Below are 27,516 nucleotides of genomic sequence, written 5' to 3' on the forward strand. Positions count from 1 at the left end.
ACAATATAATTGAAGTAATTTTTATCATCATCATCATCATTATTACAATTATAATAAACGGGAGAGAGAAGGAGAGAGGAATAAAATCCAAAAGGGAAAAAACCAAGCGATGCACAATGCAATTGCTCGCCACCGGCTGAGCGATGCCCAGCCAGTCCCCGAGCAGCGAGCGGCAGGCCCCAGCCAGCTCCCCCCAGTTTACATTCTCAGCACCACTTTCTGTGGTGTGCAATATCCCTTTGGCCAGTTCAGCTCAGCTGTCCTGGCTGTGTCCCCTCCCAGTTTCTTGGGCCCCTTCAGCCTTCTCAATGGCAGAGCCTGAGAAACTGAAAAGCCCTTGATTTACAATATAAACATTACTTAGCAACAACTAAAAACACCAGTGTGTTATCAACGTTGGTCTCACCCCAAATCCAAACCACAGCACTGCACCAGCTACCAAGAAGGAAATTAACTCTGTTCCAGCTGAAACCAGGACACTGCCTGTACAGGGCAGCAGCTGGCAGCAGCTGGACAGCCACCCTGCTGCCTTCTCTCAAGTTGCGCCTTACTGCGATGCTTACAAAAGCTTGAGAACATCTAGGCTGCTAATCCTTTTTAAAATATTTCCTTTCTAGGTGAGCAGTTTTGTCTTCATGTACCATACTCCCCATTTATGATACTCCCATTTTACAGATATGGTTAAACCATATACTTTTGGGGACAAGGATTGCCTTTTGCCTTAACCCTATGCAGGCCTGGGCCAACACAGTCCCAGGGTGCATCTAGATTACCTGACAAAAGCCCTGCATTTTACATTATTTTTATACCTATGAAAACACTGAACCATGGATAGAAAGTATAATTCACTCATTTACGTTTACCATTGCTACTGTCCCCAGCTAGAAAGTGTCTTTTAATTCATGATGCAGACATGAGTGTTTCAGGATTGAGAAATCTCGCTTTGGTTCTTCAGGGTTCAGCTAAGGGCATCTACAACATCAGACTGCTTCAGAAATTACTTTTTTGCAATATTAAATTATTGTACAATGTTTTTAAGTACTGCTGTTTTCAGCAAGTCAAGGAGTCTTTTCCTGCAGCTAATATTATGCACTAAATATCACGTTTAAAAATTCAAACCACACTTATCTAATTCCTACTATCAAACTTCACTTTTTGTCCTTGCCTAGTTATTTGTACACCTCCTTTTCTCTAGGTTTGCTATTGCTATAGCTATTGCTATTTTTTTCAAGTTCATTGAGTGCAAGCATCCATTTGTTTACTTCACAGTCACCCCTTTCACAAATACCTGCCCTGTCCTGGCATCACTGTCTGAATCTGCTTCATATTGATTTCCTTGATTTTCAATACTCCATAGGTATGTTACTGCCCATATGCTACTTTCGATCACCTGCTACCCTTCTTTCCAATTTGCATGTTCTCCTTTGCCTTTTGCCATGCCATTCATGTTCCTTCTGTTGAACTCTCAAAATCTCTTTTTCATTGTTTTTTGTCACCTGATCCCTGTATACAGGAATGCTTTTGGAAATATGTATATACACAAAATTTCCAGTACCCTCTATAATCTCTCCTCATTATCTGGCATTTTTCCTACGGTCTCTCCAAAAATAGTTTTCTGATTTCCTATAAATTTAAGAGTGCTGTCTTGTTCATCCCTGATTCATTGCTCGTAGTTTAAGAAACCTTGATGTAATCATTTTTTTCTATCTGAAAGATTACGTCTAGTTTACTGATGTTTCTAAAGTTCATCCATCAAGATATTTACCATATGTAAATAATCATATGGTATTGTTCCCATTACTTTCTTTTATTACTACCTTGCATCTCATGTTATTCGTTACTCTTGAAGGATGTCAAAATTACACAGTAAGTAATACTCTCTGCTCACTTTTGCCTGCTGCATAGATGATGTAAGCAATGGAAGTTTTGTATTAATAATATGAAAAGAATTTTGCTAATGTAAGGAACACTGTAAGAAAACATAAATCCCAGAAGAAAAAAGAAATTTGAATAGTTCACTGCATTGGGACAGCACTATGAGGTAGTAACAAAGAAACAGGTGGCTAATATCAAAAGCCTATTAGCCACTGATGATATAAAATACTATTTTGTAATGTTCTCCGGCACATGTGCATCGTCATTTTAAGTGAAAGCTATCTCAAAGACACACGACTGCACTGTCAGCAAAAGGTTGCTATTATGCTCAACAGCCAGGCCAAAGTGGTAACTGGCCCAGAATGGGAAAATATGAACAAAGCAATGTTGTGGGGGAAAAAAATTGCAGTTGGCCCCACATGTTGAAATACACGAGATATTTTGTATTGTTTTGTATGTTTCAAAAGGCACTAACAAAATAATTAAAAAATGCATGACAGAGGATGTTAAGCTATTCACTATGTAAGGGGACATATTTCGGTGCCCATATTTTACTTCTAACCTTTTCAAAAAGTGCTTTTGTACATATAACTAATCTTGAGAAGCTAATGTGGAAAGTTTATATCTAGTGGACCTTGTTGATTAGTTATCTTTCTTTTACTCCTTGTATTCAATTTGTTAACCATGAAGCATGTTACCAGTGCCATTCCTCCATGGTGGTCACAAACTTTCAGAACTCTTTTTCGAGTTATACAGTGCTGTAGCTTTGATAGGTAATAATTGGGGTGAGCTCTACATACCATGTTCTTCTGTCATTTGACCATTCTCCCACTCATACTGGGAACTTAGTTACAAATGCCAAAATGAATATCAACATAACTGTGCTTTGTTTTAACATTCGGTTTAATCAGACTTGATCTTGATAGTGACACTTTTAAGACTACAGGGTGCATAGGAGGGGTGCATTAATCAAACATGGTAAAAAAAAAGTGATTTAACATCAGTCTTGTTTTGCAAAAGTAGGAGGCCCATTAGATAGCCTGTTTATTTGCCACACAGAGCATTCAGCAAGATGAGGTTGATTCAATGAAGAAAGGTTCTTTTCTGATTAACTGAAAGAATAAAGAAGTTTTCAAGTGAAAACAGCTCTTCACTCTGCAGCAAATAACTGCATATCTGGTTTGACCAACTTGCTAGTGCTACAAAAGTACAGCACACATAGTAACAGAGGAACTTATTGCCATCTAGGAAGAGTAGACAGAAAGCAATCTTTCTGAGTTCAGTTAAAATAAACAAAGACAAGATTATTCCTATATTAGTGTGCATTTCAAATATATACTGAATTTATAAATAATGTTATATCTTATTAGGTCTTTATCTAATTAATTCATTTTTGGCATAAGATTTAGGGCTAAATTTTGAGAACCAACACCATCCAAACCTTAAGTTTTTATGTCCAGAAGGATAATTTCTGACATCAAATATGTCTGGCATCACATGTCTTCGTCTATCTTATCCCACTAAAAGTCAAAATCCTGTTATTTGTACCCACATCAATTATGTTCCTTAGTAGGTGGTGGCACATAGTCAAAACCTGGTTTTAAGACTTGTTCTAGAACTACTTTACATAAGCTGTTCTGTGAAAAAAGAAAAAAAAAAAAAGGGGGTAAACAAACAAAAAGCAAGATACAGTTCGGCTACTTATCACAGTCTAGATAAAATTACCTTCATATGTAATTTACTAAATCTCCAGTATTGAACAAGTTAAAGCATCTTTGTTTAATGTGTTTCAGTGCTATGAAAATTCAGATTAATGGTTAAAAATTGAATAATCTTGCATTATTTGTAACTATGGTGGAGATACGTGGTTTTGTTAATGCAGTTACAAAGGAACTTTCCTGAGCCACAAATGTACTTTATTAAATGATGTGCTGGGAAATGCTTGTTTTGCCCAGACCACCCTGAGGACACTGCAAATTAGAATGAATGAAACAGCATGGTTCTTTTCAAGCTGCATCTCCATATCTCTCTTCCTGCTAATTCTGAAATCAAGAATATTCAAGACTATCTTCTGTACTATCTACTTCTCCTATTGATAAATTCCTTTCCCATACAAGCTCGTAAATCTATGATTCTGTCTTTTCCAGCAAATTATTTTTCATTTTAATGGCAATTAAAAATCAGGTGGAAAAAAAATTTATTTGGCTTGGAAATTTAAATCTTTGTTTTCTTCAACAAAGCAAAAAAAGCAGCGGTTTTTATTATTTCAGGATTAATTACGAGTCTCTCTTCTCCCATTTTTTTAAACACCTAAATATTAACAATCAATGGGATAGACTGAGAAGATATTCACAGAATTGATGGAATAAACCTGGCATTTTCTTTTTTTTCCAAGCAGCCCAAAAACAGGGCCTTTCAGTCAGAGGTGAGACTCATGTTCATACACATACCTGTTCTTTTTTATGGGATTTGAACCTTTGTATCCCAAGAGTGTGTCTTTACCAAGAGGTTTCAGGATATTTCTCATTAAAATTATTCTCAATCCCTCTTCTTGACACCAACACTTTTAATAGAAAAGTATGATAGATATTGCCTTAGAAAGGAAGCAAGAACTATTTTACAGCTGATAGATAGCTGACTTGCAAAACTCAGTTTTCAGTCAGTGCCTCGACTAAGATGCATTTTCTGCAAGTGGAGTAACAGGAGAGACCATGAGAGATAGAATGCTTACAATTTGTGGGCAATTTTGACAAAAAGGGCTACAGAAGAAACTTTGGTTAAGAAGTGCTGGAAAGCACTGCCTGCCACTCATTTTTTCGTGATTTTTTTTTTTCCCAACCAATTGGAAAACTCCAAATCAAAAATCACAAACAGTTTTGCATTAAATTAATTTTTAATATCTTAAATAAATAGAATCACCTTAAATTATCTATATCATGGATCAGAAAGCCATCTAGATATGTCTGAAAAAGCACTGTTATTTTGACAGTTGGAGCAAAACACTTGCCAATCTGGATTTTAAGACACATATATTTCACTATCATTAAATAGCAATTTGATGCTATTGATAGCAAATTGAACAAAAATTGGTTCAGTACTGGCTCAGATAGCTGAAAATATTATTGGGTTTAGTTAGTTAGCAATTGAGAAAAAAACTTGTAAGGGTTTGCAGATGTCTATCTTAGGTTCAGCTATAATTTTTGCACTTGCTTGTTTTTCCTAACAGACCCATATTAAACCAAATGAAGACAAACAAGAAGCATTCCCACAGCTTGGTCAATACACTACACTGGCAAAAGACTGCAGTGTGGCTCCAGAGCAATTGTATAACCAACAGAGGCTACAGAAAGAATCACTTCTATTTTTCTGTTGAAGTGTTGAAGGTACCGATATGTTGACCAGCGTGAATTTGCAGACAATCTTTTAATTATCAAATTGAACCCTATGTCAATCACATGATAGACTTCAGAAGACAAAATATTTGCAGCTACCAAAGGGGGACTGTGAATGCGGAATAACGCAAGGCAGAGAAGTCCCAAGCCTCCCTGTATGGTAGAATGGCACAGACAGACACATTGAAATTGTTTTAGCTACTGGTCCCAAAGGAGTACAGGGGTATCCCAGTGACACTTTGTTAAATGAATAAACTACACTTCAGAAGCAAATAAGATGTTTAGCATTAAGTACACCACTGCTGCGAGATAGCTGCGTTGCCTCCAGCTCCTGTTTGGTGGAAAGGTGTCAGGTGAGACTAGTTCTGGGTTACCTCTACTGGGCTCCACTGCACCATGGACATGCCTTGAAGAGCTGAGGGACACGGCTTCCAGTGACTCTCAGTGGAGTTGCCATAGCCCACCTTTTTTTCTAGGTGGGTGTGACTTAAAGGTAAATATTTCTGCATTTGTGCCATGTTAGGTGGAACACGTGAGATATGTACACACATTTCAATAAAGAAGGCTTCCCAGAGAGCTGAAGCAAGTAGTAAAAAAGGAAAACATAAGCAATACCCATTGAAATTATTTTAGAGAATCATTCAATGTTGCACAAAAAGCAAGGCAACTCCAGACCCTAACAAGACACCCAGCTGGCAAGCCCGCAGTATTTCCAAAGCAACAGCCAGAGCGGACTGTGGCAGCTGCCAGCTGATCAGGTGTTTTAGCTGATGAGATACTATTTCCGATATATTTATATCTAACTCCACTACTATCTAAAACATACTTTCCGTTAAAAAAAATAGAGCATACAGTAGAAAACTGTTGTGAAGAAGAAATCTAGAGGCAAAAATATGCATTTGATGTTTCAATGGTAAAGTTACACTCCATATTCCAAGAATGTACAGAGATCTGAACCATAGTTCACCACCTCTGCCTCAAAAACTTCAAGGGATATAGTATACAAATACACTTGAACCTTCAAAGAAAAGCCCTTTACTCTACAGAAAGGCCTTACACACTATCCACACAGAGCTCTCCAGAAGTGTTTTCAGCCACTGGTCATGGGAGTCCGCTTGTGCAGATCAGATTATAAATTCACAGTGAAACACTGACAGGATCAGCTCTTGGGCTTGAAACCACTTTATGAGACAACCTGAGAGTGGACGCTTTAAGGTACAAAGTCAGGACTCCTGCAATAGAAGCAGCTCCTACCCTACCTCCCAAGCCAAAGTCCGAATTATTGCTTCCTTTAGCATGGCCAGTCACTGCTTGAAGGCAACGGCATGAATCAAATCTTGTAACTCATGGTCTAAGTATGTCGTTCTAAAATCAGGTCCTTGAGCTCTGCACTGGTTCGTGGCATGAACTTTTACAAAGGCTACAAATAGCATATTTGCACACTTTGTGAACTAGTCTATTTATACCAGCTGTTGGTGTTTGCAGAAATTTAAACACTTCTGTGGCTCACTGAGCATTTATTTCTAAGCTTCCGGGAGGTATACTATGGAAAACAAAACAGAGATACTGTAAAACACCAATCCTGTCTCTCAAGGCTATGAAATTCAAATGGCCACACAAGTCTTTTGATGCTGGTTCTGTTTTATGGGCTGTGATCAGGAACCAAGTAATGAAGTTAGCTAAAAGCATGTTGTCTTCAAAAAAGCATTAAATGACAGCTTGACTGGAATGTTAGATGTGAACATCTCTTTTCCAAAGCTTTCATTAAAAATCTCATTGTTCAAAGACAACAAATTAAAAGTATTACTCAAAGTTTATTTAAAGACAATTCAGCAGATGGGCACTGAACCTCACAAGCACTTGAATGTGCAGCATAGGACAGGATCCAGGACTCTTCAGCACAGTGATCTAAAGAGGTTAAGAATACGAGGGAAAAAGTCTACTTAATTGAACCAGAAGATAAATAGAATTTCCTTGAATCGCAGGTATCCCTGACAATATTGCCTTAACTAGGCCCTAAGCAAGCTCTGTCATGGACACTGCTAAGACACTTCCCTCCCAAACTTCCAACAGTCACTGGACCTCCCCTCTCCAATGCAAAGTGCAGCCTGTAAATCACACCAGCACTGTGTTAGCTGTTCCATGATGTAAACGAACAGGGATAGATGTTCAAGATCTTATTTTTTAGACAGAAGGCAGCATCACACTTAAATTGCATCAAGGGTGATTTTAGTGATCTTAATTCAAACCCCAGTTAAATCACAGAGCCACCTAATCCCAAAATCTGTTTGGGGTTGGGTTTTTTTCTGTTGTACCTAATAGAATTTCTCCTGTTGCTCAGTCTGAAATTTTCACACGCAGATTTGTTTCTCTGAAGTTGAAGTCCTCAAACTTCATCTCTTCAGAGAGGGCAGTCTTCTGGAATGGTTCAAACTCTCAACTTAGTCTTTCGTCATATTTTTAATGATATTTTCAGCTCTTCAATATCTCTATGGCTACAGAATCTAAAAAGGCAAGTTCAAGAGGATTTTCTTTTTTTCAAGGTTAAGTGCAAACCAATCTTCTTATTTCTTCCCTTTCCACACCCAGGGGATGTCACCTTAAAGAAAGAGAGCAAATTACATAAGGAAGATCAAAAGCTTCTGAGATATTCCTACCTGTGTCGCTTGTAAGACTCTGATCTATGTTTGCAAAGACGAATATGCTATTCTGGCTATCTGTATTGTCAGAGCCTGCTCTGGAAGAGAGAGAGAATGGGGGAAGGATGGGGGAATAGTTCCTGCACAGCTGCTTCTCACATCACATATATCTGGAAAGACAGCAATGTATTGGAATGAGGTAAAGAGACAAAAAAAATTGTTGGGGCAAATCATACTCCTTACTGGATGAAGATAAAAAACCCCACCGGATTAATCACAAGCAGGTTCCCACCTTCCTGAAGCAAACGTGTGGTGAATGAAGAGTCGGGACGTAGCTTGATGCAAGCAAGATGTCGATTTATTAGTGATTCTTTTACATTAATATACATTTCTACCTTCTACATGTTAGACACTGATTGGTTAAATCTTAAGCGTGAACTACACAGATTGGCTATCTTCTAAGACACATAATTTAAACAATAGGTACTGATTAGTCTATCTTATCTTAGCATCAATCTTTATTCTAAGATTAGGGGTTTTCTTTCTACTTGACTTTCGTGAATAACAAAGTTCCTTATCAGCACTATCTGTTCCCTTATCTTGCTGTATGTCCCTCTTTTGTCCGTAGGGTTGGCATCTCAACTGCTATGGCTCAAGAGTCTGCTGTTGTTAACTTGTTCCTTTGTTCCCATGGCTTATGCCCTACAAGTCCTAACATGTCTCCAATCATCAGGCTAACAGTGCTCAAACTCTCGTCCTTGAGACCTTGCCCTACACAAACTAAACAAATACATTGCCTCAGACTACAGCTAGACTGCAACATTGCAAAGTAATGATATACAAAAAAACGATGTTAAAAGAACATTATTAACATTGCCATTCAAATGCCAGAACTCAGACTTAGGCAGTAACAGAACTGTCTGTACAGACATCGTCATTCACCTCATCTGTTCCAGGAATGTATCTTCTACAACACCATTTTGCTGCATAATCATACTCTCAGTGCAGACATACCAGGTGTCACAGACAACAGTTAGACAACAGGCTCACATCCCATGCTCTTCCACTGCAAGCTCCATACCTTTCATCACAACATGGGACCTTCCTCTTGCCCTGTGACTTCACATCATGTTTCCCCAAATGCATGGATCTGAGGCAGTCTGTGTGCAGCCCACAGATGAAGTACTACAAGAGGAGTTGTGCCTGGTGGGTAATGTTCACCCAGTGCCTCACCACTGTGGTCTACTTCATGTCATAGTGACGTGCAGAATTAGACTCTAACTCGAAAGTTATAAAGTAGGTTCGTTTATTGCACGCAGATGCACAGGGGATCGCTCCTCCACAAGCGCGCATGCCCGAAGTGACGAACCATCTCACATTTATACAATAAAACAAATGAATATTCAATTAACACCTATACATATTCGTTACCTAAACCCGCTTACTCTCGCTTCGTATGTTAATTAGCTTATCAGTCCTTTGCCTGAAATGTGGTGGCCTTGCAGGTTTGTAGGTGATTCATGTTCTTGTGACCATCTGATCTTCTCCAGCAAAGAACTTAGCACTCCCTCCCTCTAGATAGCATTGGAATATCTCTCATCCTTTTCTCATTCTTTTTTAAATAGTTTTCCAGTTTCCAGTTCCTTCTGATTGTAAGGAAATGCTGTAAAAAGTTTTATACAACTCTGCTGATATATCTTTTAACTCCTGTGTTTCTGTGGGAATTATTTATTAGGAAAAATTTGTAACATTTTGCATGTCATGTTTAACTTAGAATATAAAACTAGAAACTCTATGTCTTTCTGTGTTCAACAAATATTGGTCAGGAATGGTTTGCAAGATGTCATTCTTGGCTTTGTACAGAAGGATGGCTTCATGCTTTCCTACGTTTTCTTTCAAAGTTAACATAACCCTTTTTATAAGTCCTGTACCTCCACACCCTTAAAACTACAAATATGGACATTCACATCATCAGTAGCCTAAAACTATCCCTTTTGCATCAGCAACATATAAAAAGAGGCAGTAAGTGTTTGTGCTAACTGCAGCTAGGTTTATCAAACTGTGTCTTTCGCCTCTAGTAGTTTCAGTTACTACAAGTCATACAAAGATATCACAGAAAATAAAAATAAAAAAGTCTGAGGACTGTTGAGGCTACATTTACACTAGCAAGAGGCAGAGGTGCCACCAGAAGCAGATTTATAGGTAAAACAATTAGTGCTGAGAACCTGCTCTTAGCAACAGATACACATTTTGGGTGTTTTACTATGAACTAGCCCTACACTGGTCCCACTGGCAGTCAGTTAGCTGTTGAAGCAAGGTATGGAGTTCATGGAGTTCATCTTCTGACTTAATTTCACCAGAAAGGAGGTAGTTCCTGTCCAGTCTCTCCAGCTGAGAAACTCACTTCAAAAGAACACTCCTGGCCCAAACCAGGACCCTAATATAGGCACACTTTGACAATGAGATCTCTGAAGCTATAGTACAAGCCAAGATTGACCCTAGTAACATTAGTGTTATGAAGTAAGCGAGATCTAAATCAGGGCCCTATAACCATATTGCTGACCTTTACAGATTAATTAGCAACGTTTACATAAAGGTTTATATTTGCCTACAAGGAAAAGGAGGGAAAGCAGGCAGCTTGAGATCCAAGCAAGTAAATTAGAGATTATGCTCATCAACATTTTAAATAATTGCAAGGAATTGTACCTTAGCTGGACAAGGTAGGTAGCCTGTAGATTCATTACTGCCTTAGCTGAACTGTCCATATATGCTGCAGAAAAAGAAAACCCACTTTACTTTTTGTTTGGGTCATGCAGGGCTAGATGCAGAGAATCTGGGTGGACTGTGTAACATGAAGAATTTACAAAGTCTTGCAGGGTAGCCAGAAGCTATCAATTTCTAGATTCCCAGAAGTCCCTATTATAACTGAACTCTAAAAATTTAAAAGGAACCTGTGATGTAAACATATGTATTGTTCTAGTTATAATGCCTGGAGCACAAGTAACTTATCCAAACAAGGCATATAAATTAATTCTTCTGATGAGCAAGGGAGATTCTCCACTTATTTATCCAGTGTGGGTGAACAAACCTGTGCGTGTGTGGAAGGGTTTGGGGAGTTGTTTGTTTGATTTAATGAGTATAATTTCTGTATTGAATTTTCAAGCATACATGAAATTTCAAGCAATTATTTCTACACAGAGCCTCATGGAAGTATATCCTTGCAGGCCTTTAAAAAGAAAAGCACACAATATGATTTAAGATATTCCTCCCTCCTACTTTTCCATAGAATTAAATAAAAAAATAATCCTGTAGCAAAACATCTAACTTTAAAAACAGTATTCAGCAAATATCAAAAAAAATTTAGAAAGAAGATTCAGGCTCTTTCTCCGTGACCAGCTTTTCTGCCTTCCTGATTTAGCCAGCTAAGGTCAGTCCAGTAAAAAGAAATCAATGCTTGAACCAGATATCAGGCCAGATATTATTCCTTTGACACATTTCTGTCTCTGCCACAAAGGTTTGAAAGATTTTTCATGCTTCTGTTGTACCAGGACCAGAAGATTCAAATGCAAAAAAAAAAATTACTTCACCATTCATGATAAAAATAATATGCCATCTTATTGATATTGTGTACTCCAATAATAATAAATGGAAAAATTTATGTTCTTTGTTAGGTTAAAAAGTTCCATACTTCCAATATCTGCTCCCTTTTTTCCCTGTAGACTGGCGTCAAATCAATTCTTAGCCTTTCCTTAGGATACAAATAGATGTTTCCTTAAGTCTCATGAGCGTAACCCAGTTTTCCAGATGCCAACCAATTTCTCTGGTTCTTTCCTAAATATTACCCAGTTTTTCAACTCATTTTTAAGTGTAAGCTCCAAATCTGTGCTTTAAATCAGAAACTTATAACATAGATTTCAGAAATGCTGAGTATAGGTAAAATGTTGTGCTGTGAAGGCCTGTCTTCTAAGCTGCCAAACTAGAAAAGAAAATCTGTCACCACTGAAGTGAACCTGTTTATGAAAGTCAGCCAAAGCCCAAGTGAAACAGAATGGTACAAACTGTATGGTTTAAAAGCTCTCTGACAAGTTGGTCTCAAAAGCACCTGTTATGATTCTAGGTCAGCATGACCCTGGTCTGAAGGATCCTACAAACAATAGGAGATGTTTAGCATGGAGGGCACTCACAGATACTTTTGCTGTGTGTTCATAATGGTTTAAGGCTGCTTATCCGTCTTGAAACTGGTTATAAGGCACTCCTTTGTGGAAACACAGTAGATGACTGGACTTTACTGTAAGCTTTGTCATCAATAGTTACCATACCCGTATTAAATCCTGAAACTCCTCAGCCCAGTTTGTGCTTTTATAGACCTAGTCCTTCAGAGGCATTGACAGTAGATCAGCTCAGACTGAGAATGAAGCCACAGCTTGTGACTAAATTCTGAATGGTGTGCAGACTTGGGGATCCTGCGCTTAACAACTCCTGCCTGTTTTTCCTATCCTTTTTCTAATATTTCCTTTTCTTTGGCATACTTCTGTCTTCATTCAATAATATACTGGCTTAGTAGACCAGAAATATCTCTCTTGAAATGTCTTTTGAGGTCATGATTAGTGAAATCCTAGAAATATTACTCAACAAAACATGTGAATGACACAAATTTTTTCAGCTTTGTAATGGGGCTATTGCAGCTGTCTTCCAGCAATAAGGTTAAGTGTCATTATCATCCTCAAAACTACCTAAATCAAGTCAGTTAGGTTTTTCTTCTAGAAGTACTCACTAGTTGAAGGGAATAGAGAATTTTATCTAAACAAGACTTGTATTTCACAGTTGTTGTTGAAGCTGACGTATACTTCAAGTGCTTTAACATCCATTCTAGCTATATTAACAGGTAATGCTGGTTAGCTATTACAAACTAAACAAGTGTTTTACCACTTTACTGGCAAACTAGTCACTTTTTGTCTTTCCAGCTCAATGTAATGTATTTATATTCCAAAGAACACAGAGAGGAGTGCGGAGTTATGCACATTCCACAGGATGGGACCATTGAGAAGAGAGGTGGAATAGGTTCAAGTACAATGGCATTGGAAGACCCCAATACAACACCACTAGGATCTCACAGAGGGTCTGTGCTTTCTAGGATTATAATAAAAAGGGTTGGGATTTTTTTACTGTTTATAATTCAAATTGTTACATGTTACTAAAACCAACATATTTCCACATAAAAATGGCAGGCAAGTAGAGTCGGGAAGGACTACGTTGAGGCTTTTTGATAATTATCCATTAAACTCTCCAATTTCTCTTCTGTTTTTTCCCTCTTAACAAGAGTTACTAGACAAGCGGCTAAAAGCAAGAACTGTAACAATCAGCAGAAATATCCTTTCTCTTCTCAGTTTCCACATTTTACTCAGAAGTGTTTTCTCTTGTCTTTGGAACAACCTTTCAGCCAAAAAGCTACACAAAATCGATAGGATTATTTTCTTTGTAAGGCACCATTTCTTGTTTCATATTGAAACCTTAATAACTTTAAAGCAACTCAACCTTCCCAGGGGAGGAGAACTTGTCAGTATCTTAAATCTACTACATGAGCTCTGTGCTGTATGAACTAGACAAGAAAACTGTGATACAACATGATGCGGTATAAATCTGTATTACACAAACTTTGTTTAAGTGAAATTCTGTCAGGATACCCTGAGATAGTCAGAAAATTGGGGAAACCTCACCCAATACGAGAAAAAGATGAATGGATTGTAGTACTGTCCAGCTGGAGGCGTCTACCTGAACTTAGGCAATAAGCACAGAAGTTTTAATAATTCTTGTTAAATTAGTCCGCAGGATCTCTTCTCTATCCCAAGGGGAGATTCCATGGCTCCCCTTTTAATTCCATTTTGCTGTAACCTCCATAGGCCCCACCTCATTCCAAAATCAGTCTTTTCCTACCCTGTTGCCTGACCCAGAGCTAACCTCCACTCCCCCTCCTCTCCACACCCCTACGTGTTCAGTCTCAGCCGTACGCTTTCAGATAGGGGCCTACAATGATCGCACAATCGTTAGTGCCCTTAAACTGCTTATGCCTTCTTCATGAGGTCAGCCCCATGCTACACACCCTCAGCAGGGCCCTGAACCACTGTATCCTTTATTTCCAGCCAGCACAGGGTGCTGCTGCAGTGTTTCTAGCTGCAGAAACATTTCTGCAGAAAACAGAAAATCACGTGCCAGTGAGCGGTAATGGCCTGCGCTGCACGGAGGGGAAGAAACCCACCCTTATTTAGAAGGTTCCTTTAGCCAGACCATTAAAGCGCAGCTGCACTCACAAAGCAATGGGGGCTGAGAGTTACAGCACAAGAAGGGATCAAGGAAGGACAAAAGGCAAGACCAAAGTTTTGGCAAAAACCGAACAGGTTTTGCTGCCAGAGACAAATGGTGACAGCCGTCTGGTCTGCTCAGATGCTGTCCTGGAGAGCAGAGCAGGCACCAGGGACTGGGCAGGGGTCGAGGAGGCCCAAGGCCAGGGCAGCCTGCGCCCCCCCAACCCAGGCCTGACCCTCAGCTCTGCGAGGGGCCATCACAGGGAAGGCGTTTGGCTCTCGGGGCAGCCTTGCCCCTTCCATTCCGAGGAAAGGGCCTTACAGAGACATAAATGTTTCGAAATTTTTGGAAAAGATTGCCCTGAGGCCTGCCAGTTCCTGACACTATGCAGCCTTGGCTTTGACATACCCAAAAAGAAAATCCTGTTGGAAATATTTGCTCAGGCAGAGGTTGTTTTGTGAAGAAGAACACAGAAGCTCCATGTTCAAGCTCTCTTCCTTCTATTTTCTTTGCCTCAGGTACGCTGAGATGACATTAATCTCATCTCAAAGTTTAAAGGACTTAATTCCATATTCTTTTGTGACTGTTAAAAGAAAGAAGCAGGAGACAAATATAACTACAATGTGATGTTCAATTATTTCAATTACCACCTCCTGTCTAAATGAAGTCTGTTCTTTCAAAGACATCTGCAATTTTACACTCATTTACTCTTAAAATAACATTCATTTTAATAGTTTCATTGGAAATAATAAAATATGAACAACTTAAATAATTACTTATATACATTAAAAAGTTGCATACACGTTTAATTTATAAATTAGTTATTTACCTTACATAATTAATCATGAGCCAAGCACAAGTCTAAACGAGTATCTCATGAATGTAACATGAGATTTTTGTTCCCTTTTTTTACACGGATTGTAAGAGTCATAGTAATATAGGATTCCAAGCCACTTCACAAAACAAAACAAGTGGACCTTAAGTAGTTGATACTTACAAAACCCACAGTAAAATGTTATAACTTAAAATGGGAACTACCATGCTATCACTTTGGTGCTTTCTCTGGGATGGGGATGATAAGTGTTGGTGGGACTGTTTCTCTGTATGGGATTTTACTAGAGTGTGGATCAATGAAATGAAAGAACAGAGAGGTGAAAAAAGATAGAAAAACAAAGAGAGGAGAAGTCAAGAGAGCAGAAGATTGTTGCACAGTCAGAAAAGGAGTGAAGCAACTGTGAAGCTGGCAATTGTGTTTCACGCAGGGTCCCAGGACATCCACTGCAAACAGCCTGCAAAAGAAAATATGGATAAAGGCTCACAAAGAAGCAGGTCTTTGTGATGTTTTCTGCAGGAAAACTGTATTTGTCACTCTCTATGTAAGGATTTTAATTCAGTTATGAGAAATAGCAGTGAATAAAGGCCCTAAAGTTGAGAAAATACTTCAGTGTAGCAGGTGTACAGGAGTGAAGCGAGATTTACTTACAGACTACCTTGTTGCATGGTTGTGGTTACTGAACATTGTCAGAACAGAAAATGAGCTGACACAAAGTGGTACATTTCTGAAAGATCTATTTTAAATTGTAATCATGTTTTGTGTCTCGTCCTAGGAAATTGTTTTTGTACTCAGAAAAAGCAGGTGCTATAATTTTAAGGTGAATAAACGATGAAGTAATTTAACTTCTGCTTAGACTGCCAGATTCCATTCAACCTTACCTATGAAAATCATCCTCTTTGTATCCAGAGACAAATGGAATGAAAGATGTATAATCCCAGCATGAACAATCTGCATATTAAAAATTTCATTCCCAGATTTCAGCCAGAAAAACTGCAGTGGGCATTGACAAGAAAACAGTGCAAAGAACCTTTAATTTTGTTCTTTAATCTGCTCTTTTTACTGTGCTCCACAGCACAAATTGATGCCACTGCTTTGCTGGGATCAGTGTCAAAGACACACTACTTATTTTCAGGGTACTTCTGTGCAACATACTTACCGGTTTCCCAAGATATGGACATACCTAGGTACATACTGATTCTACATTATTATCTTGTAAGACTGATTCAGGAATACAGACAATATACTACTACTTTTTTTTTTTTTTTTTTTTTTTTTTGCAAAACCATATTATTTGTCCTGTTTAGGTCTAAGGATGGAGTTTGTCATTATTCTGCAGTGGGTGTGGGTGACCAGGTTTGACAGGATGAATATTAATGGAACCAGACATTGAAATTCTCTGCATAACATTGAAGAATGTTAACATTGTACTGTGTTAACATTGTACAAACACAATGACGTAATTCAGCAAATTATAACGAATCAGATCCCAGACGACTGCTTATCTCTAAATCAAAACCTCATACATTGATTTTATTCCTCATCTGTAGAAAAAAATTGCAAAAAATTGACGGTCTATATGTCCACTTAAAACTCCGTGACTCTGTAGGGCATGTGACAGCAGGGACTGGACCCCTGAGTACTGTCAGCATCAGCATGGGCAAAGAAATTGTACACACATAATAAACCTGATTTAAAACAGCTAGTGTCTCTTACCTATTATTTCAAGAAGCTTCTGGTAAAGGGGGCAGAAAATCTTAGCCTTGGGGACTCAGTAAAGGCATATTTTCTTATTAGAATCTTGTTGAAGGAGGAGATTTAGTGCACCAGGGCCAGGATATTACCCTTTCTGATTGAGTAGTAATTAATGAATGATATAAAAAGTGGGTGGAAGCACTGCTGAAACTTAGGCTGCTCAGAGATTTTCTATCTGAATAATGAGATTGCTAGATAATAAGAGGTGCTGGCTCTGTGTTCCTCTCCATCTCAAATAATTCCAGAAGTAAATCTTATATACAACAGCTCCCACTATCTGATCCTTCAATCCTTCTCTGCCTCTGTATTTTAATCTTTGTTGTTCCCTGGTGCTCCTCCTTAGCTGTACATATCACAATTGCTAAAACTCTTCAAGTGTAGTGTGAGAAAAACATATAGACAAATAGGTAGAGTATATGTTTAAACCTCAAACACTGCTATATTAAAAATATAATCCTTTTGTTCATTGGACACGATTTCCCTCTGCTTAATCATACATTGGCAGAAATAGACAACGGATCCCAGAAACAAGAGAAGAATACTTTGTGTAACAATCTGTCAGATTTTTTTCCATGATTTTTTTTACACAGATATTAAAACAGTGGGAGGGAAACCTCAAATGCTTATCCCAAATCATCTTCATTCATTCTCTATAGTGACGCAAAGAGTTCTCTGTATGCCCTCAAAGTCATAGACTAGAATTTAAATAATTTTATTATCTAAAAGAAACTTCCACAAATGGGAAAAGTTTATAGAAACTCATGATAGCTTTATTTTCTGCTTTTCTTTTACTTTTAACTTATAAAATATATGGCATATCCCTTTATTAGTTGACAGCCTTTAAAATTGCACTTAAAAGTTCTACCAATGATATCTGAGCAACTATCATGCAGAACTTTCCTTTTCCTAAATTGTCCTCATGAATGAACATTAATTCTAGACATGATTATAATCCATTATGAGGTACAGCTCTGAAATCTTGAAGTACTGCAGCCCCAGTTCTGTTGATACTTTTCAACTACCAGTTCTGCTGTCACTGGAAACACTCACCTGGAATTTGCTGGCCAGTGAGGATGGACAGGAGTCATCCTTCCCCTACTGTGACATAACGACCTGGCAATGAATACAAAGGGTCCCAGGATAAGAGAGACTGGGATATGAAGTGGTTTCCCTGGAAAATGGTCCTGTTACCTCTTTCAGAGGACAGAGCAAATACGATGTGGGGCCAGAAAAAGGCAAGAGCGAGATAAGATATCTAAAGAGCCCAGCATTCATAGAGAGATCTCCTTTGTCATTTTTCACCCATGATCCAGTGGTGAATTTCCTGATATACTATCTCAGAACAAACCTCTTGGCTACCTACATAAACAGCAGCACAACAGCTACATGAGTAACTAATTCTTACATGAATGCATGTGCTTCCAAGGATCCGTACAGTATTTGCCCTTCCCCAGAAGGACATGATGAGGTCAGAAGGCGCAGATATAGTGACAACATGAGGCTGTGACAGTGTGCTCCTGCCCTGCCCACAACCCAAGTCTGATCTTTATTTCCTGTATCCCTGCTCAAGAGATAACCACCAGGGGGTCATAATGGCTGCATCTGGTGGTGATAGCTGCATCTGACTCACAGTGGGTTTGGGGCAGACAAATAAAAATGCAATAGCCAAGGGATAAAACAAGCAATGCACCCACCTAACCACAGTGCTGGTCAAGGTCCAACTCAAGCCAAGTTTGAAAGAAACTGCTGTACTCAGTATGCAAATAGGACTACAAGTCAATTATCTTACAGCATAAATAGTAGACAGTCCAGGGCCCACTGAGCTCTCCTGCACAGTAGCAGGCTGCATGCCAGGATCTCCCTTTGAGTAGGGATACCTTTCAAGGTTATTTTTTGAGGTTAAGAGTTTCCTTGCCAGAATAGATTCTTGGCAAGTGATTAATAGCATGCTAAACTGAAAATTTAGCTGAGTGACATGAAGGATTGATTGTGCACATTTAAATCTTTAAATATAAATATTGACCAAGTCTGGGACTAAGGCTGGATCCAGCTGCACCTAAACTCCCCTCTGAGGAGTTCAGAATACGAAGGGGTCCTTTCTGAACCTCATGACCCACTAGGAGGGTCTCTTGATAATTTAAATCAGTTAAATTGCTGTTTTATATCAATGAACATAATGCTGCTTCTCTCTTACAAGAGAAGTGCATGACTCCATCTGTGACAAAGGCTGACTATTAACATCATATTTAACAGGATATTTCTCCAGGGGCACAAAAGCTGGCCTAACATATAGCATTCACCAGCAGATGTGGAGCAAAAAGAAACGTTCCTAGGAGCTATTCTTAGAGAATACCACTAACAAAAGAAATGGCAGACAAACTGTTCAGTCCTCCCTGAGAAGAAGACTTCACATGGTCTGAGGCTTAGGCCAGAGGCCAAGAGGACTGAATGTTCATTTAGTGCGTGCATAGAATCTGATGGACTTTAAGGGACAGACAGGAGCTGGAAACATATGGCAATGGTCAGGATGCTCCTGCTGTGCTATATGGAACATCTGAGGTACATTATGAACGGGTGCCTATGGATCATCTAAGTAGAAACCTGACTCAAGATCAGGACATGACTCATGGCAGAGGGAGGCTGAGAGAGAACAAGTAATGTTTTCTGCCTTCCTTTTCACTGTGTCAACCAGGGCACCTCATGATATCCTCAAGAGTGGTGAAAGGACTAGACAATCTGGACAGTTCGGACACAGGCCCTATGACCAGTTCTGGAGCACCTGTCCTGCTGACATGATCACTACTGTCTAAATAACCATACAATGTGGAACGACTAATCACTAGTCTAATGTATTGAGCATATTATGAACATTCATAATACAAATCAAAAAAAACTGATGTCATTCAGCATAACTCAAATCAGGAGCAGATAATTTAGTTTTAAAAAAACCCATATGATCTGAACACTGCTGAAAATGGACCAGCCATGTTCTGTGTAATAAATCCATTGTTCAGAGTGCCCATGCAGATTCTAGGCCTTCTGCAAGAAAAGGTAGTACAAAGTCTCACTTTCAGTTCTCTGGAGAAGTTGGAACACTAGTCGGTTCTGTAAAAAGGTAGGCAACACACCTGTGCTCTTAGAGAGCACTGACATAAAGCATAGTCATAATTTTCATTCAAGCAGCACAGTGGTGGCACTGGCTGTCAATGTTCCCACTCAATTCTTTGGTTTTAAAGAAGAGGAGCCACGAGGTTCGGACAGAAGGAATTCAAAACCATGTATTTGAGCGGTATTTGCATTCACCTAGCTCACTGTGTGGTTTTTTGAGACTGCCCTACACCAACCCAAATTTCTTTATTGCTTACATAGGGAATCTAGTCACTTGTTGATGCTTCTGAACTTGAAACTTCTCTCTTAGGCACTGCAATATTTAACAGTAACATCAGCAGGCAGAAGGGATTTTATGCATAGGTACATCTCCTCCGTACTTTGTCAACAAAGTATCAGCACTTCTTTTAATTCCAGAGGGGATCATTAGCTGAGGAACAACCAAATACTAGGAAAATGAGGCAAAAAGCATACTTCAAAGAAAAATGTACATTTTTTTGTGGCAGCTCCAGGTGCAGACACATCTTCAATTCACAGGGTCTCATCTTTATTATTTTATAATCCTGTGTCAAATTGGATTTTATGAAAGTATCCAGGTTTCTGCAAATATCTATGACACTGTTCCTGCCGACCTTTCTGTCAAGAGAAATGTCGACATTTTTTTAAAGATGCAATTTCTCCTCAAAGCAGCATCTCTTATTATGCCAATATAAAGCAAGAAGATTTGTGCTCCAGCTCAGCTTCCATCCCAGTAAAAGGAAAGATTTAAGGTCCTTAATAGGTAGGTGAGAAACCTGGTGAAATATATGGAATATTTCATAGCAGATGCCTCTGGAATGGCCCATCATGGTACGTTACAAGAAAAAGCATTACTTCAATCAGGAAGGGTTTCAGTTGCTTTACTAAAGATTTTTTAGCAGACAATGAAAGTTTCTTTGAGAAAGAAAAAGAAACATAAATAATACACATAAATGTGTATTATGGGCATATATTATTATGTAAATGCAAAGAATACACATAAAGTAGCTGACTTTTGACACAGCTTCATGCCTCCTAACCTAGCCCAGAACAGGAGAACAGGACCTAAGAAAGAAATGTCGGATAGTCAGAAACATCCTCCAGAAGCATTACAGAAGACTCTCCATATGTCTGTCTATTGCTGTGCAAAATAATTAAGAGTGGAAGCTAAGCAACGAAAACTTTCTGGCAATTGTACTTTCTGGTACAATTAGCTTTCTCTGGGTTTCTCTCAGTAGAAAAACGTTTTTCTGTAATGTTTTTCACAGGCACCTTTTATATAACCATCCAGTTTCCTATTTTTCTAATTTCTTTTTGTCTTCACTATTGCAGGTTTTCAGCATCTCCTCAAAGGCACAGGAAAACTAGACTAAATTATAATTAAAGGATAATACTGAACTACTGTTCGTGGGCAGATTAGAAAAAGAAGAAGAAAACAGGAATATGTTAAAAATATTCTGCCAGTAACTTCTGTTTCCACATGAAATTTCTCAGCTAAATGCAATTGTAGATACACTTCTGCAGAGTATAAGAAAACAATATTAATATTCTACAGTATAACTATTTGTAGATATTTTGTCTTTCTACCAATATTTCATTTCAGCCTTCCTTTGTGTTTACAGCAGTGAAGCCTTTGAAAGAAGCAGCTGTACGGATAGATATATGCTTTAAAAAAAATCATGCCAGCCAAGATCTCGGTTAGGTAAAAACCACACATCTGAACACAGCACTAAGTAAAAACGTTGCTTAGCCTAACACACTCTTTCTGCCTGTAAGCCAGTGAACATGCTTAGGGAAAGAATACAAGAAACAAGTGACTAAAGATTCATCTTTTCCCTACCTAGTGGACTCCTCAGCTTCCTGAAAAGAGTATGTTGAAGGACTTCTTCAGTCAGAAGTTGTAGACAGACTATCATGTTTAACAGCTACTTCATAAATTCATCCAACTTTTTTTAAAACCTGTATAGTCTTTTGGCCTATACAGTATCCCAATGCAGTAAATATCAAAGTTTAATTGTGTTTGATCAGCAGCTCATCTTTTTATTTGTTTTGAACATGATGCCTGATGGTTTTGCTGGATATCCCTTCCTGCTTATGTGAAATAAAGAGGAAGTATTCCCAGGTATTATTTTTACGAGCTGCGAGATCATAATGTTTAGTATATTCTCATATAGCGGCAATCCTGTACCTCTGACCCTTTTTTTATCCTTCATTGTTCCTTTTTCTTATGTGTCTGGGGTGAGTAGAGCTACATTCAACACATGCAGATGGAAAATACCCTCCCATGGTGAGCTCAAGATGGCAAAATTGTGGTTTCAGCCACCCTACTAAGCAGCAATTTTCATAATTTTAACCTTCACTACAACTGAGCTTAAGTATGAATTTCACACAAAGTGCTTCAATAAGAGATTTTAAGGCACAGAAATTAACTGTATAATGAAATAATAGACACTGAAATTCAGTTCTCCCCTGACCTGCAAGTTATAGAATCACACTTATGATTTTTAGGGTTCTTGTTTTAACTGTCAATTTTAAAATAAGATTCTTGTGTTTGCTTATTTTTCAGTAAGCTCTTTTTCTAATTAATTCTGCTATGCTACTAGTCAAGTTTATCTGAGAAATTACAGTCTGTCATAGTATTAGAATGTAATATCATAAGCACAAGAATTTAAAGCAACAGCAAAAAGAGAAGTCGTGTAAGTTGTATCTAGGAGGAAAGATTTCTCATTCAAATATACATTTCCTCAACAAACACAAGTGGAACACAACACAAAGTGAATTTCTTTTTCTGACAGTTTTTTTCTTGCAGTGAAAGTACTTCTTCTAATGCATAAAAATCAACTGGAAAATTGTTTTTTAATCCTAAATAGTATGTTAAATACTTGGCTTTCAATACAAATGTATAAATTATCTGTTAAATGTCTGTACCACTTATACTGAATAATAGCTTCACTGATGAACAAATTTAACAGAACTTCAATAGCAAGTCACTGATCTAAACAAAGTAGAAGCTGTCTGATCGTTTGTGAGAAGAGAGTGGTATGTGCCTCTATGTTTTTCTGGACAAAGATAAACAGATTCAAGAGAGTGCCCTTAAATAATGTCATATTAAATGTGGTGTTGAGCTCCTATTATTTCCGGGCAGGTCCATTTAAGTTCAGAATGCATTAGTATCAAGCAGATAACATCACTGCTTGTACTGTGGACCCTGGCACAGAGCAGTTTAAACATAAAAGGCAGAAAACCCTCCAGGTTGATCCTTTTTCATTTAGAGTTCACAATTTGTAAGCTATTCTGAGCATAAGGACTTGAAAATAAAAGTTTGACACAATGCTAGCTTAAGAAACCAGTGAGAACCTCCTCCCTTCTACTACATGTTTACCATCTAGAGAAGATAACAGTGGGATTCTGTCAATTCCCAGGTTGTAATGAAGTTACTAAGATCAATACATTAATTTCTCATTTTCAATAAGCTTCCATGCATATACAAATGCCTGAAGTGTGGCTTCAGTCATCTTACTAGATAGAATTTCAATATGAGTGCCTTCTACATGCCCATGATTATCACAGTCAAGTGTATTTTATAGTTGTGTCATTTATTAATCATTTGAAAATCGTTCCTTCACATCTAATACAGATTAATTATTACCAAGTAATAAAACATGAGTCCTAATGAGAAATAGGAATTCTATAATATTGTCCTGGAACTGATAATTTGTAAGATACAGCCTGTATGATTTCATTTGAAAGTAGCTATTATCCCAGAAATAATTCCTCAGCAAATAGCTTCTCTGATGGCTTTGCAAAGATGGCCACACAAAGGCTCAATCAAAAGGCATATGATGACAAATTCAACATCACTAAGAGAAATGAGAGCTAGTACTAACTGGAAGATGGCAGTCAATAGTGCTAAGCAAGTATGAAATAAAATATAAAGTTTATTCTATGAGAGGAAGCCATAAAATTGTTTCTATAAAAACGCAACCATCACTACTAAACAAAACAGTTACTCTGAATTTAGAAAATAAAATTAAACTGGGTTTGCAGATTTTTTTTGTCTCCCTTAGGTAGTGGTTAGGTCCAGGCCACAGCAAAGTGGGGAACACTTAGTCACCATCACTGTGTGATACTGACTTCAGAAAAGGCCTTTCACTACACAGAGACTTAGCTTCTTTTTGTGCTAGAAAAGGGAAAGGGCAAAATAATTATTACAGTTATGCATATTTTCCAAACCATCTAGGGGCTGATGCAGCTATTTACCTAGGCTGAATGTTGATTAAGTATTTTGTCTTCAGGCAATTAAAAGCATGAAGTGCAGGACCTGTTCAACTCTAGGCTGATGTACTTACCTGTATAGACAAAGGTAAGCTCCATATGCCACTAAATGCATCAAAAGTTCTGTTTGCGTTCAGTACTTGTGCAACCACAGGCAGCATACACTGTCCAGTTCTGGTCTCCCAGGGTGCAAGAAAAACATTAACACACGAACAAGTCAAATGAGAGCCACCAGGATGGTCAGGAACAAAAGCACAAGCTGTATAAAAATGATGGAAAGAAATGGGTTTGTACAGCCTTAGGAAGAAAAGACAGAGGAGAGATGTTATGGATGTCTTCTGCTATGTAATAGCAAGGTAAGAGGAAAAACAGGCAAATGCTTCTCAGAGGTTAACAGTTTTTACTGGGCCACTCCATTCTGATAATGAATACACAGCTTAATGAAGGCTGATAAACACTCAGAAGTTGGGTGAATTTTCCAAAAGTGTGCTCTGTTCTTATATTGTGGCTACATGTGGAGATGTGGTTTACATCTGGTAAGATAGCGTGGGCCTGCATACAGTCACATGGCAATGACCCTTGACATGAAATGACATTAATACTAAATAAGTTGTCAGGAATTATAAGTGGGGAGGGAAATAAAATACAACTCAGAGTCATTGTACATATTTTTTCCTACATATTATTACTAAAAACAGAGGGCTTGCTTTCAACCTAATTGTTCTGCTTTATAGATAAAGTATATCCTGTAGTCCAATGGCAAAATTTTTCAGTCCTTTAGTTACAGCTTATATCAGCCTCCTAGATCTTTATTGATTCAGCAGGAGTGCTCAAACTGTTATTTCAGTATTATGAACACAGCATGTTAGCAAAGGTTTCTGAATGCTGGTCATATATTTGGCCTGCAATACAAAGGCTTTCCTGTATCAGTCAAAGGAATCTGCTTATAAAATGTCTACATTTTCCTTCTTTCATAAAAAAAATAAATCTTAATTGACTTTGTAGTAAGAATTATATCACTTTAAAATGTCAGCTGACAGACTTGCAAGAACTGTTATAGCTTGCCACTGTTATGTTGGTTTAGCTAAGCGGAGGGAGCAACCTTTCAAACAGTTATTAACATTTCAAGAAACTCCAATCTCTCCCCGATACTTCAATTTGTGGCAGAAGCCAATGCAGCTGAAACTCTACAGGCCCTGAGGGATCCTTCACTTTGTCTGATGGAGCTCTTCAGTTGATGATTCGATGCAGTCAGCTTTTCCCCTAGTTTAGTCTGACACTCTGGTTCACATCTGCTATCTAACAGGAAGTATAAGGGAAATTTTCTAACACCAAAGAGATTTGTGCTTAGTCTTCAAACACGCTCATCAGTAACAATACAACATTCAGTGTTTCCCCAGCAGTTCCTTCAACATTAATAGAGCTATGCTCGGTTTAGACAAGCAAGTGTAACTCTCCTGATAGCTCCACATATACAATAAATTTGCCATTAATGACAGTGTTGTGGTATTGGTTTCTTCCTCACAGCAGCTGAGAAGTATATTAAAAATCATATTTTGAAAATCTTCCTAGAGATGCTCTAGTAAGTATGAAAAAATTTGTCTCTTGTCATTCTCTACTAGTTCATTTTCATGCTGGAGGATGCAATACATCAGGCAAGTTCTCTGAACTGTCAAGGGCTCTGAAGTTCTAGAGGTATATAAACCTGAACATGTCATCATTTGCATTTTAAAATGTATACTTAGATTTGACTTCACGTTTGCATCCAAACCAAGGTAAAAGGGCTCCCTGCATACTTAAATTTGACATCTTTAAAATAAAGTATTGAATTGATATCATGTGTTAGGAAAAAGTTATCATATCTCCCTTCTGAAAATACTGCAACGTGTACTGTGCTTTCTTCAAACTAGTTTGCACTTTGTATGTGGGAGAAGTAATTACATTCGTATTTCATATTCAGAAAGATGAAAAAGTTTTTACTTTGAAAACCATACGAATGACTTCAACATTTATTTAAATGCTGTTCAAGCTCCACAGACATAACAAAGAACTTTTCCACTCCTGCCATTTGAGAATATTATCTAATTCTACAGTTCAACTGCTGGAGCTTTTAATACATATTAATCATGAAACAAATTTATACATTTCTTCAGCAACCTTTAAGGGAAATAATGATCCTGATTCAGCTTTCACTTGCATAAGCACTAATAACTAACAAGTTATTGAATTTTAATAATTTATTTAACCAACATAAGTAAGAACACAAGGTCTGATGTAAGGAGGCAAACCTTATGTGTATATGATCTGCAGTGATAAAACAAAATTGCCTAATATAAATTCTTAGAAAAGTAGAACTACTGCATAGGTTCTGCAGGCATTCTTCAGAGTATATCCTAGCATTGTAACAAAATGGCTTGGGATGAACGAGTTAGTGCCGTAAGTGTCCGACAACTCAAGCTCAAACTAAAAACCATTTTGGTGCAAGAATATTCAAATTAGAAATCTAATGATATTGTTTTTCCTTTGAGGAGAAAGGCTTCATGATTTGACTCTTTGGCAGTATATTATAACTTTTGTACTGTCTAGGAGTCACAATTGCATTCCTATGCAAGATTAAGCACATTGTCAGGACTCAATAATTAATATTAATGGTAGAATAAACTTATTAAAACAGTAGCTCAAACAATAAATTAAAGCTAGTGAAAAAGAAGGGTGGGAATGATAGCTGGTATTTTTAAATGCTGGGTCATGCTGAATATTTCTTTCCAATGTTTGTACTACTTCTCATATCTTTTAGCACACAGAGTGACAAGAATCTTGTGAAAAATAAAACACCAGCACCTGACTAGTGAACTAAAAAACTTAGATTAATCTTAAAAGCTTGCTAGGGTTAAGAATGCAGCAGAACTGGCTTTTATAAAGTTCCAGCAAGCCAGTGTTTTATATTCAACTGACCTCTGCCTATTACATCTCTTCTTGCAAATTCTTCAGAGAAAAGGTTATTCTTCACATTTTTTAAACTTAGACTGAAAAGTAGCAAGTTATTAAAAGTATGTTTTAAAAGGTGTGAGCCAACATTCAGAAAACACACCCTGTATCTCTGAAAAAATACTGGAATAGATGTCAGTTCTACAACCTTTCATTTATTTTCCCAGTTTATTAAGTGCTAAGGGGGGGTATGTGTGTTTGAAAATAATTTGTATGTCATCCAAAACTGCAAACCTGTGATCAGGTTCGAACACAGCATAAAATAAGTAGCCATAAAGTTAAATGATCTATTCTTCCAAGACAACTGCACACTACTAAAATTTTGTCACAG

The 27,516-nt window shown here is 37.9% G+C and overlaps 1 long non-coding RNA gene across 1 annotated transcript in view; it reads right to left on the reverse strand.

The window, feature by feature from the left end:
• Positions 1–8,246: 8,246 nt before the first annotated feature.
• LOC308064169 overlaps positions 8,247–27,516 on the reverse strand; it is a 100,438-nt gene continuing 81,168 nt past the window's right edge. Inside the window, exon 2 of the long non-coding RNA XR_013928272.1 lies at positions 8,247–9,350. This is a non-coding gene — a long non-coding RNA (uncharacterized lncRNA). The remainder of the gene's footprint in view (positions 9,351–27,516) is intronic.

Source organism: Falco punctatus (assembly GCF_963210335.1).
Source record: "Falco punctatus genome assembly, chromosome: 5".
In the NCBI taxonomy this organism is placed as follows: Eukaryota; Metazoa; Chordata; class Aves; order Falconiformes; family Falconidae; genus Falco; species Falco punctatus.